Source organism: Bombus affinis, chromosome 5 (genome assembly GCF_024516045.1).
Source record: "Bombus affinis isolate iyBomAffi1 chromosome 5, iyBomAffi1.2, whole genome shotgun sequence".
NCBI lineage: Eukaryota > Metazoa > Arthropoda > Insecta > Hymenoptera > Apidae > Bombus > Bombus affinis.
In genome coordinates this window covers 15,295,182-15,312,446 of record NC_066348.1, presented here as the reverse complement: position 1 = coordinate 15,312,446, position 17,265 = coordinate 15,295,182, and the positions used below count along the sequence as shown (strand labels likewise).

At 41.5% G+C, this 17,265-nt stretch overlaps 1 protein-coding gene across 2 annotated transcripts in view; it reads right to left on the bottom strand.

Annotated features, from left to right (window-relative positions):
- The window catches only part of LOC126916003 (protein-tyrosine sulfotransferase), a 182,906-nt gene that overhangs the window by 62,151 nt on the left and 103,490 nt on the right, over positions 1–17,265 (bottom strand). The gene's annotated exons all lie outside the window — the stretch shown is intronic.

The following is a 17,265-nucleotide window of genomic DNA, read 5'->3' as shown; positions in this document are numbered from 1 at the left end:
TATACAAAATTCGTATCCGCGACTCGAAGTTATCGAGCAAATTGATCAATTCTCACGTACATAAATCGAGACGGCTATATTTCGTTCATTTGAAACCTAACACGCACGTTTCTGAGAGAAGTAACAAGCTGATTCGCGAGCCTCGATTTCGAATGCATCCCCGGCTGTCTTTCCTCGTTACTCTGAGATCCGTCTGATTCTGATTCGAGTAATTACGCGCTGCTCCGTTTCCCGTTCTTCCACAAATGGAATTTTAGCCTCGATCGACTAATGTTGCGCGCTCAGCGTATCTCGAATCGACACTGCAGACAAATCGAGATATACGCCGTTGCGAATATTCGCGGTTCTCTCGTATTTCCTAGATGAATGCGTTGCTTTCAACGCGTTCCTCGACCTTTCTTTACAAATCTCTACGAAAAGCATTCGTCCTACTTTTCCTTGCTCCGCCGTATATTATTTCTATCTTCTTGTTTTAGATATTACGTTACTGATTCTTCTTGCGAACGTATCAGAAAATAAATGTATAATTACTTAGAAAGCCGAGGAAGATATTCCCGATGTTTCAAATACTCGAAATCTTAATTTATGATTTTCAATCGGTCAATTACACAAAGCCAATATCGTCGCGCGAACAGCAACGAGATTGAACAAAGAAACTTGAAATTTCTTGAACGAATCGAACGAATTGTCATAGGTTTTTCTACCATACTTAGATATAATTTCCCGTGAGGGTCGAAATCGTTTTGGTCAAGCATCTACGAGAATGCAGAACCAACAGTAGAGAAATTTAGTAGATCATCCGACGTCTAGTCGTACATCCATGGGAGGGAAGATTTTTCTCAGGGGAAAAATAGAAATTCGTCCAGCGACGAGCAGCGAATCGTAAAGAGCGCAAAACAGTGGCAGGATACAGCTTGGACTGGAGTTATGACAGATTGCTGCTTCGTACGGAATAAATTAGACTGACAAAGGGGACGATTACGGTCTTCCTGAAAAGGAGAAGCTGTTCGAAGCTCTTTGCCGAACTTTTTAAACTTTCGTCGTTACGTTTCTCAATCGCTCTTTCATTTGAGAAAGATCTCGCGTTAAATTCTAGTTGCGCTTCGTACAGCGAACAAGAATCAGACTTCCTGTTCCTTCTACTTTGGCAAGAGCCGATGTGTGTGAATAATTGTATCTTACGAACATAACACGCGTTACGGGAAACGTTTTGAACTCGTCGTATCTTGTTATAATATAAAACTTCGCAATGTCTTATATATTAGGTTGTCCGAAAAGTTTCTTTCGTTTTAAGAGGAAATAATATTTGTTTTATATTATTTCGTCGAATTACGTACGATCCATTTTGTTCTGTTGAGATAAACACCGCGACAGTTCACAGACTTGGTTTCACATTTGTACGAAGGTGCACTGTTGTAAAAAAACACGTTTGCGAAAGAAAGACACTTTCCGGACAACCCGATAACACACGCAATATATAAGTCAAAAGTTTTCTATAATAAACGCTGAAATATTTTCACGGCCAATCGCGTATTTCTAAATTACTCTTCGGGAACACCGAGTATATAACACGTCTTCGGCTATCGAGAGAGGAGAAAAATTTTCCTTCCTTTGTGATCGTGCTATAAGTTTCGCCGACTAAGATCACGCGGGTTCTTTTGTGTTAAGACGAAACAGACGCTTTTCTTCCTGGTCTCTGATCCATAAAGGTCTTTGATCGCATAAAGTTACCGATTTAATTACTTCTCAGTCTAGAAAAGGATTTGCATGCGAGCAGGTATCATTAACGTTGCCTCGCCTTATACTATATAAGAGTGGCTTTCCTAAAAGCTATTTGCGCGCGACTGTGCATGGTGTACGGTTATAGCGAGTCAGAATATTCCGTACAGACCGTGCGATGCTGAAAAGCGCGCGATAACGCCCATGGTACGTGCATACACGAATAAAATGCACGCGATGATGCTGTCCCGAGCGAAATTTCGGCAGACCACGCTATTTTCCTCGATCTTTCGTTTCTTCGAATTTCAGCTAACGAACGTAGGAAGATCGTTTCGGTACGATAACGCGTCCGTAAGGGACACGTACACGGTTTCCGCGCGCGTTTACTATCACATTCGCGTCCTCGATAAATGCTGTATATCGACACGTTTCGAGATTTGCCGAGCGTGCTTCGAATTCGCTGGCACAGTTTCTAAACTAAGCTGAGTACTGCTAAAGTTAGATCTATCTCGATCGAGTACTATGGAAGGATGAGCGACATTAACGTTGGTAATATCAGAGTGGGTATAATGGATTCGTAATTTTTTGGAGAAATTTTAGAAATTACATTTTTGCAAGACGTATCGTTCCAGGTTGACGAGTGATTTTTCATTCCTTCGAGACAAGCTCTATACTTCGAGTACGACGAGCAACATTCGTCGCATGGGCAAAATTTATTCGTTTCGTCGATCCTGAGCGAAACTTTTTAGCAAAATAAACTCTTGTGACTTACGTTTCAAAATGAACTCTTATTTCTCTCGATATGGTGCGATTATAATCTGTGAACATCGTAAAGACGCAATCCCTGCATCATAGGAATATCGATAAAAGATTTATGATGCAAAATTTCGATGGATTTGTACAAAAGGCCTTTCGACGATAATTAGAGCACGAAAGCTTCAAAAGCTCCGCAGTTCGTGCTTCTGTCGTGTCGTCGCACGCGAATAATAATGCCATTCGATGATGCGATCTGCAGCACACGTTTAAAGTAGAATGTACTTCGTCGGCGGCGAAAGCGACAAGCTTCGCGTCTGTCGCCTTATTTCACTGACACGTGCTCGGGGGAAATCGTGTTCAGCGTCGCTATGATTCGAGCACAAGGGATTGCGGTCTCTCGTATCATTGTCTCTGAACGTTTCATCTGCTTGTTGGTGCAAGCTGTCGACGAGACCAACAGAAACACAGACGTCTAAGACGATGTTCTTTCACGATGGAAGTTTTAACGAGTCGCGATTACTTTCGTTCCACGGTGACATAACTTTTACTTTATTTATCCGGGGATCATGTTATATTTTTCATTTTTTCTGAGCGAGCAATTTTTAAATTCAGTACGACGTCGATCGATTCCACGTTACCAAAATCGTTTTCCTATTTAGTTTTCACGCGCACCCCGTAATATTACAAATATCGTTTATCGTAATATTAACACATTGTTGAGCGGCAATTTTACTGAGAATTTATCTTATGTCACCGGTTATTTCGTAATTGAATGTGGAAGTAAAACAATATAAATAAACTTTAACAAATTTTATTTATTATTCAACTTTTAATATTTCTATTCCGTATGATAAACGGTGTAACAATCACCTACGTGTAATGGCACACAACAATTTTTATAAATATATCTAGTTTCGTTGCGTTTTCCTTTTGAAGAGCATACTTTATGCACTATGCTGACCAACAATTGCACTATATTGCACTATATTATTTATTAGTTATTTATTCTAAAATGAATCAAACAAGTGTTGGTTAAGGAGGAAACGATGGTTATTTAACGTGAACTAAATACAATAACGTACTATAATTAAGACAACTAAATAGTTAATTTGCAATTCTCGTCACCACGGTTCCAACGCTCTCTCTCACGCGGACCACACTCTCGACAACGCGATTCGCACTCTCTGACTTCTCAACTAACACTCGCTGTTAATTCGTCTTTCTCCTTCAGCATCCCTTTGTCTTTTCTCTTAGCTCCACCACGCAAGTGTCCCGCAACCGCTCGAGGCCAGGGTCACGCAGGTCTTTTCCGCGCAACTCTTCGATCGAAGGACCGTCGATACATCGATGGACCTGTCGGCACTTAGGCTTTCTCGCGACATTGTTTATGGTTCGCCCAATATCTCTTAGGCCTCTCTTGCATGATACTACAACAACGCACTGAGAAAACTACGCTGATTACGAATGTGATTCGAAAAACAATTGATTGCGAAAAAAGCGCATCACGAGTTTACTCGTGGCCGGTCGACAACGTTTGGCCATGAAAACACGAGTTAACTCGTGACCGGTCAACAATGTGTTAAGAGAACAACTTCTTTCAGCTTTCAATTACATTCTACTAAAATAGATATTTCCTTTCGGTCATAATTCTGTCCTACATTCTCCAAAGGGAATTTTTAGTAAATTTGATAGTATTATGTCATGATGGGAGAAGTAAGTTACGTGATTGATTACATCGGAGAGAAAAGGGCGAAGATAGGATCTCCGTATAAAAAGACAAGGTGAGGTACAAGCACGTTATAACTTAACGCAGATTAACGCATAGATGACCGTTAACTGGTTGATTACAAGATATATCGACGCTAAGTGTAGCAGTTGCACGTAACATAGTGGCCACTCGATCAATCGATTACCGATAATTGGTTGGCGGAGTACTATCTCGAATATGATTTCGGATCTCCGTAATATATTTGATGGAGCGAACTTCTTGGTGAACCTTAACGTTCAGTTTTTGTCGCGAGATTGCGAGTTATTAGCTGAGATGCAGTTTCACGAATGATATCGATGATATATTTGGGAAAGAAGAGGTGCCGAAGTGATTCGTATGTTTTTTCTGTGGTGAAAATTTATCGCGACGGAAAATACAATTGCGACTTAATTAATTATGAAACTAACCGAACGATACTTTCACGAGTTAAAAATCCGTAACTAATTCATTGAAATTTTTAAAGCGTTAATTCGCACCATTGCGATTTCCATCCTCGTGAATTTTTAATTTAACTAACGTGCGTCGTGCACGAGAGAATTCGTGTTTTATCAGCCAATTGCGGAAAATGTTACGTGAAATTAAAAAGCTGGTATTGGTTTCGAGATAAAGAAAGAAACTAGGACAATCGTGACTTTAAAATATCGATTACTAGTTATTATCCTCGGAGATCTTATTTCGAGATTGCTCTCGAACGAAACAGCCAACAGTATAGGAATTGCTTTCAATTCCTTGAGACACAAAAAATATTCCAAGACTTGAGATAAAAGCTTCGGATATTGTACTAAATACCTTCTATTTAGTAAAACCGGAAGGAGAATGCGCATTGAAGTCTGATATCAAAGAAATCGTGGAATGTAGCGAAGAGAAAATGGTATTCTACGTGTTCGTTCGCATCGATCGAATTTGTATCTTTATCCATGAAACGGACTTAATAATCTGTCTGCTAATCCTTAAAAAATTGCTTGGAAAATGGAGAGCGTAGCTGACGGTTTCCTTTATCAGCGCCAAGCAGCGATGTAACTGGCTGTTGCGAAACGTTTTTAAGAATAAAAAATCTGGTCTACGCGGGATCTCCATGCGCCGCTTATATCGGTCGAAAATTGAAACGCTGGTAAATTTCGAACGATATTAATATGCGTCCTCGGTGGTGTTTTTACGTCCTTGTCTACCTTGTCGAGCTGAAGCTTACAGATTACACCGAGTCAGCGTGTTTCAACATTTGCATCGTAAAACGCTCTGCGTTGTCCGGATATTAATGGATCTGCAACGAGCTGATACCGATATGCTCATGGGCTGCTTTATATTCTCCCTCTCTTTCTCTCTCTGTCTCTCTATCTCTCTTCTTCCCTCTGTGCATAGGAAACTAGATATTTAATTTTAACGCGAGTAACGCAATCGCTGTGACCAGCTACACATGTAAATACATTTGCATTGGAAAAATTAAGGATAATAATATTATAAATATTCTCTCGGATTTAATCCGATCTGAAACGAACATTGATTTCAGAAGATCATATTGCGTTTTGGTTGTAAAACCACCACCAACATCGATCACATTATTCTAACTTTTTCACTGTCCTATACGCGTGTACACGTTCTTCGCTTTCGCTAGGATCATTTCCAATTGTTACGACCGTTCGCGGAGAGACGCGACCGCGAGGAAAACGCGTCAGCGAGAGGCGTAAATTCTCGCTACGATTCTGATAATCGACGTCGCGAATTAGTCGTTCCCTGTTTCCATTAATATAACAGAGGTAGTTCAAATGAGTTTAACACTGAATTAACAGGGTTAATATAAAACTTGTATATTTAACAATATTTAAAATTATATAATGAACACGTCACAAATTATTTAACGATGATACAATTGCTTTGTTACAGTAATTCCACCCGACTTTATGATATCTCACGATGTATTCGTTAGACTGAGCGATCTGGATCTTACTTTAGTCCAGACTTTTTATTATAACTGCACGTAAATAATAAAACTGAGGAATAGTTGTTTATGTTCTAATCCGAGTATGGGTGCCCGAGGTTTATGACAGTGGGCTTGGGCTCCAAGTGACATAACGGGTCACTGAACGTAGCCGCGGTCACGGGAGGGACGTGTACCTAACAGAGGTATGGAATAATTATATAGCTCTCCTTAAAAACAAAGATTGACCCGAGAGGTACGGAGAGGAGTATACAAGGGCAGTTCCACTTGGACTGCGATTCAGTTCATTCAGATAAGTTCTACTTGTACGTTGAGTCACACCCGGATCGTGTATCACATCGCATTCGTCATCCCGTTGACCGTGGATTCGTTATCGAACCTAAATACATTGTCATCGACATCTCGATCATCTGATCTGTAATAATCACATTTGTATCAGTAAATAGCATCTCTAGTACATCACAACGATGGCCAATTCACGTGAAGGTTCAATATATGCCCCTAACTCTAATGATAACCCGACATATATATTTCGCCGGTCATATAAGACGAGACGATCTGGATAGGAGATTAACATGGAAACAACACATCATAGACAAATCGAAGCAACTCAGGGACAAACTCAAAAAATTGTATTGGCCTTCGCTCCAACCTAAGCACGCAGAACAAAATTACGCTCTATAAGACCGTAATAAGACCTGTCTGGACCTACGGAATCCAACTATGGGGAACAGCAAGTAATTCCAACATTGAAATACTCCAACGCTTCCAATCGAAAACGCTAAGATCAATAATAAATGCACCCTGGTATGTTACCAACGAAACAATCCACCGCGACCTCGAGATACTCACAGTCAAAGATGAAATATACAAGTCCTGAAGCAGATATAACGCAAGAGTCAACAACCACCGCAACCCATTAGTCAGCCAACTACTTGACACGACGGACCAGATCCGCAGACTAAAAGGAAAATACCCTTTAGATTAAATCCTTAGATCCTACTAGAACCAACGATATAAACTACTATAAACCATGTCATTGTATCACACCAAATGAAGTTACTGAAAATTCTCAACGAGAATTGATTGTAAATATTCTAACAAATAAAAAAAATATATATATAAAACGATCTGTCTGCGACACTGTAGTACCACGAGCGACGGTTAGGAACACGGCCTATGGTAAACCTCGTGGCATAACACCAATGAGAGAAAAAGAATTCGAAGATCGTTACTTTTAATCGTTTTCTCCGTTTTTCATCATTCGGACGAGCCGCAAGGATTTGCCTGCTTCGTTTGTCGTATCCTGGACGATCGTTCGTGCTATCGGAGGTTGGTAATAAAACGGTAGGGAACAGTAAAGCTGTCTGGTAGAGGATACGAGGAGTACATCTCCCGTACTGGTTTGCGAGAGCGCGTCACGTTCGAGACGTAACGGGATTCGGAAACACGTCCGTTGCATTACGAGTCTCGTGATGGGATCACGAACCAATAATGAGAACAACGGGCGTTGCTTTGGGATCCACGTGGTCTGGATCTGGCCACATTAACTAACAACGTATTTCCCTGGGGAGACGGGAGTCCGGTTGCACCAGTCGTGTCGGCTCCAGGGAAATATGGAATTGAATTGTTAATGCAGAGCAACGCCTGTGTCCGGTGTTATTGGAAAGCGATAACGTTCGAGAGCGACCGGTGGACGCGCGTTCATCGTCGTCTTTTCGTCTTCGACTGTCTCCCTCTCGATGACTTCTCCAAAGTAACAAGCCCGGGACCCTTGTTCGGCAACCGTTCCGGAGGAATCTCGTTACCGATAACGACGAGGATGGTGTGCCTTCTTCGAATCACGATGGAGGTTGTTCCGTGGCAAGAGAGGGATTTTTCTTTCTTATCGGGAAAAAATGATTGGTTTGTGATTATTGAGAGGATAGATTGGGAAAGCAATGGCCTGTAGCCGACTGAATTCGTAGTTACAACGAGTTTTCAAGTATCGAAAGAAAAATTCAGAAGATAGTAAAGACGATCTAATTGGAACGCGAGTTTTCGCTTGCATTTGGATCAAATTGAAGGTGGTGCTGCTTCTGACGCGATCTATTTTATTTGAAGTTTGCAAGTTTAGAGAGTAGATTGAGAGTGAGAGAGAGAGAGAGAGAGAGAGAGAGAGAGGGGGGGCAGTGATGTGGACTAATTGTAATTTGAATTCGTATACACAGGAGGTATTTTAGACAGTGGGATGGATATTGCAAGATAATAGAGATAATCTAATTGGAACGCGAGTTTTCGTTTACACTTTAATTAAATTCAGTATGACTGTTTTATTTTTATGGACTTTCTGGCTTTTCGATTTGAATTCCTCCTACTACCTTTTTTTCACTACCAATATCGCGGGAATTGCGCTATTTTATCCTTTTTTTATCTGCTCTTTTATTTCTTTGAATATCGTCGCATATTTCCTTTTTCAATTTCAGAGTTTCCTTGTAATTGTATTTTTATACATATTAAAGTCCACTTCAAACCATAAATTCTGCTACAAACTATAAATCCTGAAGAACTCACTTCCATATAATTACAAAATAACACCCCATTCCCAGGACAGTATAATCCTCTTAGCCGAAACTCTGCAATCTCAAACACCAGAGAGATGGTAATCTTTATTGCATGGATATGAAGATCCTAAGAGAATAAACACGACAAGTACGTTTTTGCTGATTTTCTGATTTTAATGTCGTTTCGAAGAAAAGAGATGTTTAAAGCGATTTGTCTCTGAATGGAATTACTATAGACTTTGCGGACAAAGATACGTAACTAAGTTTTGCAACCAGAAGATTACAAAATTTTCGCGATCAGACAGCCACGGCTTGACACGCTCCGCCACGCTGACAAAATCGACTATAAGATTAACATTTGTTGAGAATTGCGGATCTTAATTGTCGAAATAAAAGTACAGGAACGCTAAGGTTACCCTTAAAATTCATATTAAAATAGTTTTAGATTTATTTAATAAACGATTTCCAGGATCTTCGTCGATATACATTTGCACGCGTCTCAGCACTCTCTTTGTCTCAGCATCTTCCATACCACACTGCCAACGGAACAGTTACATTCGTCTGTTTTTCGGGACACCGCACACACACATACTTCCACACACTTATATTCACATACGTGTGTCACTACTACGCGGCCACTCTAGTCTAGCACACAAAATTATACATATCTTAATAACATTAACCGAAACATTCACCAAAAGTACGATGATCGAGATACGGTGAACCTGAACTACCTGAACAAAGAAGCAACGTTCCTTTCGCGATTCGCCGACGAATCGATACGATAGCAAGCAACAACTATCGTACGGAATTTCAACGTAGAATCTCACGAATTATAATCCGGACCAGGCCTCCAGTTCCCATCGAGATTGGATGCTAATGTATTTGCAGCTCTTATTAGGAGGCACGCTGGCTTTGCACCGGTACGATTCAATTAGTGCGAGTTTACTATCGCGCGGCAGATCGCGTCGCGACGCTTGAGACTAGAAAGAGACGGTGGCTGGGCACGCCTACGGTTACGGGAACAGGACGGATGGATTTCCAAGGATATGTTTGCGTGAATGTACATACTACGGTTTCCGTTAATTAGCTTCGTGACTAGACGTCTTCCCCTCGGGATACATGCTACAGCATCCAACATTTTGTGCCCGAAATATCGTTACAGTCGCGAATACCATGGTCCCCACATCGTTTTTCTCATCTCTAATTTACCTTTTATCAGGATCCTTTGTCCATTCGCTCGCCACCACTGAAAGCAAGTAACTTAGATAGTAGGAGGAGGATATTTTATTCTTTGTATCGTGTCGTGGTTTCATGAACACGTAAATGGAACTTGTAACTGTGAGAGAACGTGGGAAACACGAGTATGTGTGTATGTGTGTATGTGGTCACTGCTGGTTTAAGAGCCTTTTATACAGTAGAATTAATATGGTCGACGGAATTACACAAACTATAAATTACTACTAGTAATGAATTTTTTTGCACGGTAAAAAAAAACACTTTTCCTACAAGTTTTGCGTTGCCTTTGGATTGCACGCGAGGATAGTCGCGATCAATTATTCGAAAAGTATCGATCAGTCTCTGTTTCTTAATTATCGATTAATTAACAACCATTTATGTGGAGATTTTTCGATCGTGAAATGATTCTTCTTTCGTAGCTTGCCACGTGTTCTCATATAGTACTCTTTGCAACTCTTCTGAACATTTGTAATTTTCCATAACTCTTTGCAACCCTTCGTAACACGTTGTCGTAACCGAGAAAAGCTTTACAAACTTGGACGATAATTCTCTGAAAATCTGCCCTCATTTCTTCCATTCCATCTGTTCTCCTCCACTTTTTCCCAACTTTTTCATCCCCGGCTTCCCTACAGATAACAAATCCTATCCAATTACCAATCGATCAATTCGTGCTTTCAACAAGCCCGATTTTCCCTACTCTTTGACTAGTAGGCAGCTATAGGAGAGCTTCAAAGAGCATCGATTAATTGCAGCTGGCCATCAGAGGCCGTTATGCTCTCCCATAATCCGCGGTGCATTGTGTTTCCACGTTATCGCGAATTCGATCACGCCATCACTCGAGACCTCTTCTGTCACCATAGTTTTATAAACGCGTCGCTTTTCGCCGGTTTGTTAATTCACATACATGGCAGTTTCGTCGCGTTCTTCGATGCGTGACTTTTCCAACGATCACGGTCGTCCGGTGTTTCACCCCTGTACTAGCCTCGATCGCGGAATTTAATCACGATCTCGATGGTCGAAATCACTGTTCCACGCGAGACGTGCTCTGCGTGCGAAGCCTCGTGTTTTCCAACGCGATTATTCCCAGTGAATTGAATGGTATCGGTAACGTTTCTCGATGGTAATCGACCGTGTCGTTTCGCGGATGCCACAGAAAGCGGAAGTTGGTTCGCATCACGTCGTTAAAAGAAAGTTATTTACCCTGTGAATGATGTTATTTTTTCTTCCTTCGATTTCTATTCATGCTGAATTTCGTTATTCGTCGATGAAATCTAAAACAAAGGTGAAAATATGTATAAAAATTGCGAGATATTTCCTGCGATAGGCGACAAGAAAAGAATATACGATAAGAAATTGGCAGAATGTCGCGAGGAATTTCATCGGATCGTTACAAGCCGATATATCGGGAAACAATTATGCGTTAATTACAGAGGAAATTGTTTTACGCGTTCCTTGACGAAAGAAAGACTGGCATGTGTTTTTCAGACAAAGACTCGCTTGGGGATAACGCGATTACCAGGTCACCTGTTTCTCTTTTCTACCTAATTGAAATAAACTTGCGCCTGAAATTGCGAATCGACGCGAGGCGACGCGGAGAAATTGTACATTTGCATTTAATTCGAATACTCGTTTTCTTTCGATTAATCTTCTTCCGAGTTGAGCCAGTTAATTTATAAGAAATGACTTGATCTCCCAATAAAAGTGCTGATCCACGGTTCAGCTAACACCTTTCAGATCTAGCTTTGCAGTTGCTTTAGGAAATTAATTAATTAAAATTTTTAGATATTAATTATAATTGGATTTCAACGAAGCTTTAGGCTTATTCGTACGCAGTTTCAAAATATCATCCGCGTTTACGTAATTTCACATAAAACTATGTAACGAAAGATGTTTCTAACGATTTATATAACGCGATTCATAAATGAAATTTCAATTGACAAACCTGCCATGGTCAGTTACGTAATATTACATATTATAACGTTGGAATTTCTTTATATAAAACGACACAGACGTTAAAATCTTCAACGACGAGAAAAGAAACTCTGCCGAAAGAGAAGAAAATAATTCAAAGTTGTGCAAAAGTATCGAGTGAAAAGAGTACGATAAATGAACTAGAAAACAATATATCGTTCTTTGTACGCGAATCCTGTTCAACTAGTAATCCCGAAACAACGAAAGAAACTCTTCTAATCCGACCCAAGCAACGTGTTGTTTCCTTCGAGGGATCTGCATCGGCGAACAAATCCGGATGACACGGTAATAGCAAACTCGATCCCCGTGGATACGTCTTTTTGTTGGCTTGGTTAGGAAAGAGAAAAGGGAAAAGTGGAAGCGAGTGGAAGTCTGGCGAATTCGGTGCGGATTCCAGTCATCTCCTAATCCAACCAAGAATCTCTAATTTGGTCGGGTGCCTCTGGCTGGCCAGGCGTTGCCCGAGGAGAACAAGCCTTGAATCTTCAAACCATTTTTCCGTTTCGTACGACGCTTTTAGTCTCCTCTCTGTAACCTTGATGCGTTTCCTTTCCTACAATCAGGATTATTTTCGACGGTGTAGAGGCGTACGTGTGACGATTCCAAGACGAAAACATAGTACGACCGTCGAGTTTCGTATTTCGAGGAGTGTGCTCTCTGCTGGTGCCGCTAATACGATGAGAACGTTAACGAAGAACCGGTGGTTGTTATTCGTTTCATCTTCTGATCTTCTATGTTGCCTTACACTGTCAGTAGTAGCAACGAGGAGAATGAAAAGATCGATAAATAGAAAGACACGTATCATACGCTATTCTCTATCGAGTTATTCGTTTAAAAAAATACATTGTAACCGTAGAAGAGTGTAAGAGTCCCAGGACGTTCTCAACAAGGATATCTTCTGCATTCATTTCGTCTCATACTTTCGGGGGAAGATTCTTTGTTGAAGATAATGTTCTACGTAGTAGGTATCTCTCTGTTCTTTATGGTCCTCGAAATAACGAAGCTGGCTGCAATTTATCACTCCTTATCGGGATGATACTTATGCAAAGTACGGGGTCGGGGAAGATTTAAGAAAAAGGAACTGTGCGTAGGGCCGTGGAGATAGCCGGGAAGAAACAGCGCTTTAGAACGTTTTCCCGAACTGTGCGTAGAAATAGTTGGTAAGGAGCGATGCTTTCCACTTCTTTCTCTCTTCTAGAATAATGGTTTTCCAGAGTTTCTTGAAATGGCAAAGATTCGAGAAACTTGGACAGATGATATACATCTTCGCCTATTTCTCGCCGAATGTTAAACGTGGCTTGAAAACAGGACAACTTGTTATCGTAGATTTCTCGATTTCTCGTAAAAAATGTTCTCGATAATTTTACGGTAGCTACGTTATCGTTACTATCGATCGTAGAGCAAGATCAATGAAATTAACGAGATGTGCCGCTCTCTATGTAATAATAAAAAATTCTTGTCGTTAGTAGCATTTCGTTAGGTTAACAGGTTTCGTTAGGCTATAAATCGAGGATAAAAAACGATGGACGATGGTGATCTATGGAATCGAGTGGTCGGTCGAGGCCGAATCGAGGGCGGGACACGAATTCCTCTGTGGTCCTTGACGAACAAAGAATTATTGACACTCGTTCCTCCGTCGGTGACGATCGATGTGCGGGCTGACGTGTGTCAGACTCGAAAGAAAGATGGTCGTTGTCTATCGATTTTTTTCCCTCGCTATGGAAACGACCGACAGCCGAGTTTGGAATCAAAGCGTTCGCGCCTCCTACGATGAATGGAGTAATCGATTTAGAGAGCTGTTCGACCTATTTTCCAGTCCAAACGAACTGGAACGACATTCTGTAAATCGAGACGCGCTAAACTGAACTGAGACGTCAAAGCCTGTAAATCAATTGTTTCTTTTGGTATTCACCGTTCGAGTGATACGTGGAAGAGGAAGAATACAATACGAAATTTATTATAGTTTGATCTAATTAACTGCCACATAAACGCAACGATAAATGCGCTAGTGGGCAAATACTTTTTGTCGCCACTGTATATTACGCGACTCTTTTTACGGTTAAAGTGTTTTTCCCGAGACTAATAAACGGGTAAACAAATAAAACGAATAAACGAGCGATCGACGAACGAGCGAACCAGCAAACGGCTGAACGAGAACACAAACAAACAACTGAATAAATAAACTGTCGAAAGAGAATCTTTAAAAAATGAACAAAAATAGAGTAAAAAGTCAGACTCCTTAACTCGAAACCGACACGTACTGTGCCAAGTAACGTGAGAAAGGTAGTCAATATTCTACTCAGCCGGATTTCTTCGGAATCGTCGCGATGGTCGGCCCTCGCGATAGCCAATAATCCAGCACCTTTGAGATTCCATTCTCTACGCGAACGGATCCTTTTCCCAGCTTCTCGAGGCGAACCGAATGCCAATAATCCTTTCGTTTCGGGACATCGCGATTGCGTTTACGAAAGCAGCGTTGCACCTGGAACACGAACGCTGCGGTGTCGATTTCCGGACCTATGGGAATAAAATACGTCTTGCGCGGGACAACGATCGCGTCTCGCTTCCGACTCCCGGCAAATCCGAATGGAATATGCAAACGCTTGGCAAATGGACGGAAAGAAAGAGCATCGGGTGGGGGCAGATTCTCGCGAACAATGGAATTTTTCTTCGCTGCTGATGGAACAGACTGAACGGATTCCGTCGGATTTTAAGATCGTAGCGTGCGATGGGATGCTTTGTCGCGGCGTAGATTTCCATCTCTCGTTGCTCCACCAAGACTCGCGATGCGTTTTCAACAGAGTTTTCTGTATCATTCGGTTCTCGTTTAAGAAAATACGATCGGATCGCTGTGACTTTGAATAGGTTTTCGGCTCACTGAAATTTTATCCGTGAAAATGTGGTTGAAATTCATGAGAAGGATCGTTCTTTATTTTTGATCGTTTAACCTGCTAATGTCTCGTGGAAAAATAGATCACGAAGCGTTTAAGTATATTGCGTTTAAGTTAAATAAAAAATACCTGGTGACTACTCTTCCCCAGAATCTGCTTTCTACCTCTTTTTGTTCAGAGCAAGTAAATACACGACACGAAAACAACCACCTGATCTTCCGATCTGGCAACACGACCTTCTTGTTTCGATGCTTTGCGGAAACATGCAAATTTCAACAGGAAAATGGGTAAGCTTCTGTTCGAGTCGATGTAGCCACGCTATTTTACGCACACGTCCCCGCACAGTTTCTCTTCTCTCTCTCTCTCTCTTTCTCTCTCTTTCTCTGCTCCGTCTTATTCGTTTCCTTCTCGCTAGCGAAACAAACGATCCAATAAAACCGCGACTGCAACCCTCTCCGTCTCTCGGGATTTTCACTCGCGATTCTGGACAGATAGTCGCTATTATTCCATCACCGTCGACGAACCGTTTTCCACGCGATATCCTTATTGATGGCGACTTTTATATTCCGTTTTCCATCCGTGCTACCTTCGCTCTATTCATCCTTGCCGCCAGTGAAAGATAGCGTGTTTGTTCATGAATTTTCCGCGCTCTTACAGCTCTGCGAGGAATATTCAGTTTCAGTTTCTTCTCTTTCACGCTATTCGCGCGATATAATATCGACTACGGTTCATCGAAAAAGAGATTTATGGATTATAGTAAATCGTATAGAAATATCGAAGGTGGAAATCTAAATTCGTGTATTACGTTTATAACGAGAGATAATGTTTTGTAGGGATGTTGAATCGCAGACTCGTTTTCTCATTGTCTCCTTGTCTCCTCGTTCTAAACTCTTTCGAATTTCGCCTATCCGAATTCTTCAACGACTCTGTCGATCCTTCGACTCTTGCGTTCTTAACTCCTTAAATTGCAACTACGGGCATAGCCCGTAGTACGATGATCGGACCAAACGTAAATATTACGGGCACAGGCCGTAGTACGTGCTACACAAGTCGTGCGAGTGGCTCGAAGGCTGCGCGAGCTTGTTTATGTTTTCGGCCCAAAATTCTCGAACGTAAATCGTAGGTTAAGGGGTTAAAATCCTTTCTTGTTCGCAAACTGATAATTCAACGGAAAAATTTCCTATAACGAAGCAATTACAAAGATTCAGGTCTGTTATCCGTATAAATTTTCGCTCTAATTTTCACACTTTTCTCGCGATATATCGTTAAGAGAAGAGCAGAGTAATCTCCTCGATCGATGGACGAGGTGCAAAAAGAAAGCAACAACAACCGCTGAGATACAATCAATTTCCCGTCCATCGAAATCCCGTTCGCTTTCCAGCAGAGTAACTCCACCGATGTGAAGAAGAATCGAGTGACAACAACGTGAGAATAATTCCAATATCCCAGAAGCTACCCGAGTTTCTCGAGTTCGAGTCTCGCGTCTAACGATCCCACCAGTCGACTCAGTTCCTTCCAGTCGTCTCGGTTCAAAAATCTGCTCGTACACAGGACGAAAGACGTGAAACAAGCTCGTGAGTGGAGAACCTATTGACTTCCATCAAACGTTCCCCCGTCTTCTCTCTTCTTTTCCTTATTTTTCCCTCTTTGCTTCGGCTTCATGAAATTTACGTATGCGGCGGTGCTTCTGGCGGAAACAGGGCAGGTCTAGCGGAAAACTGAAACTCCAGGGAACGGGAAGGTTAATCTTATTTCGAGGCAAGGAGCTGCTGTTCGAGTACGACCTTTAAGGACATCCTCCACCGTGCTTGATACGAGCGTAACGCGGAACGTTCGATTTACGCCCTCAACCATACGCTTTCGAGATCGAGGACAGCCTATACAGTTGCTCGCGAAAATGAAAACCTTTTACGAATATACTATGCTTGTTATACGAAGTTTGTTATTTGAAGTTTCGCTGGCACTGTAACGAGACACGACCATCGTGATTATATTGGGAAAATTTGAAACCGATGTGAAAATCCACAGCACAAAATATATACGCACACAACGCGTGTAATACGTTACACGAATTCGTAAAATATTTCTACAAGTGTTCGAACACATTTGTGAGCATTGTATATTTAGGATATTTAACATTAACCGTATTCAGGATATTTAACATTAACAAACACACGGTTTCATTTATCCGTTAGATAGTCGGCTCTGCGAACTGTATGGCAATCTACCGCAGCCTATGATCCTCGTCACCGTATCGCGAAATCTTATTCTGAATAAAAGATGATAAGCTCGGTAGCGGTTGCTTGATAAGCCCTCGCGGGCTGACCTCGAGAACCCTCGTCGCCTTGAATTTATTCATACGCGTCCTCTTCTTGCACTCCATGCTCGTCTCGAATGCGACGATACATCCGAAAGATCAGCGTGCAACGTCGCCGATATCGT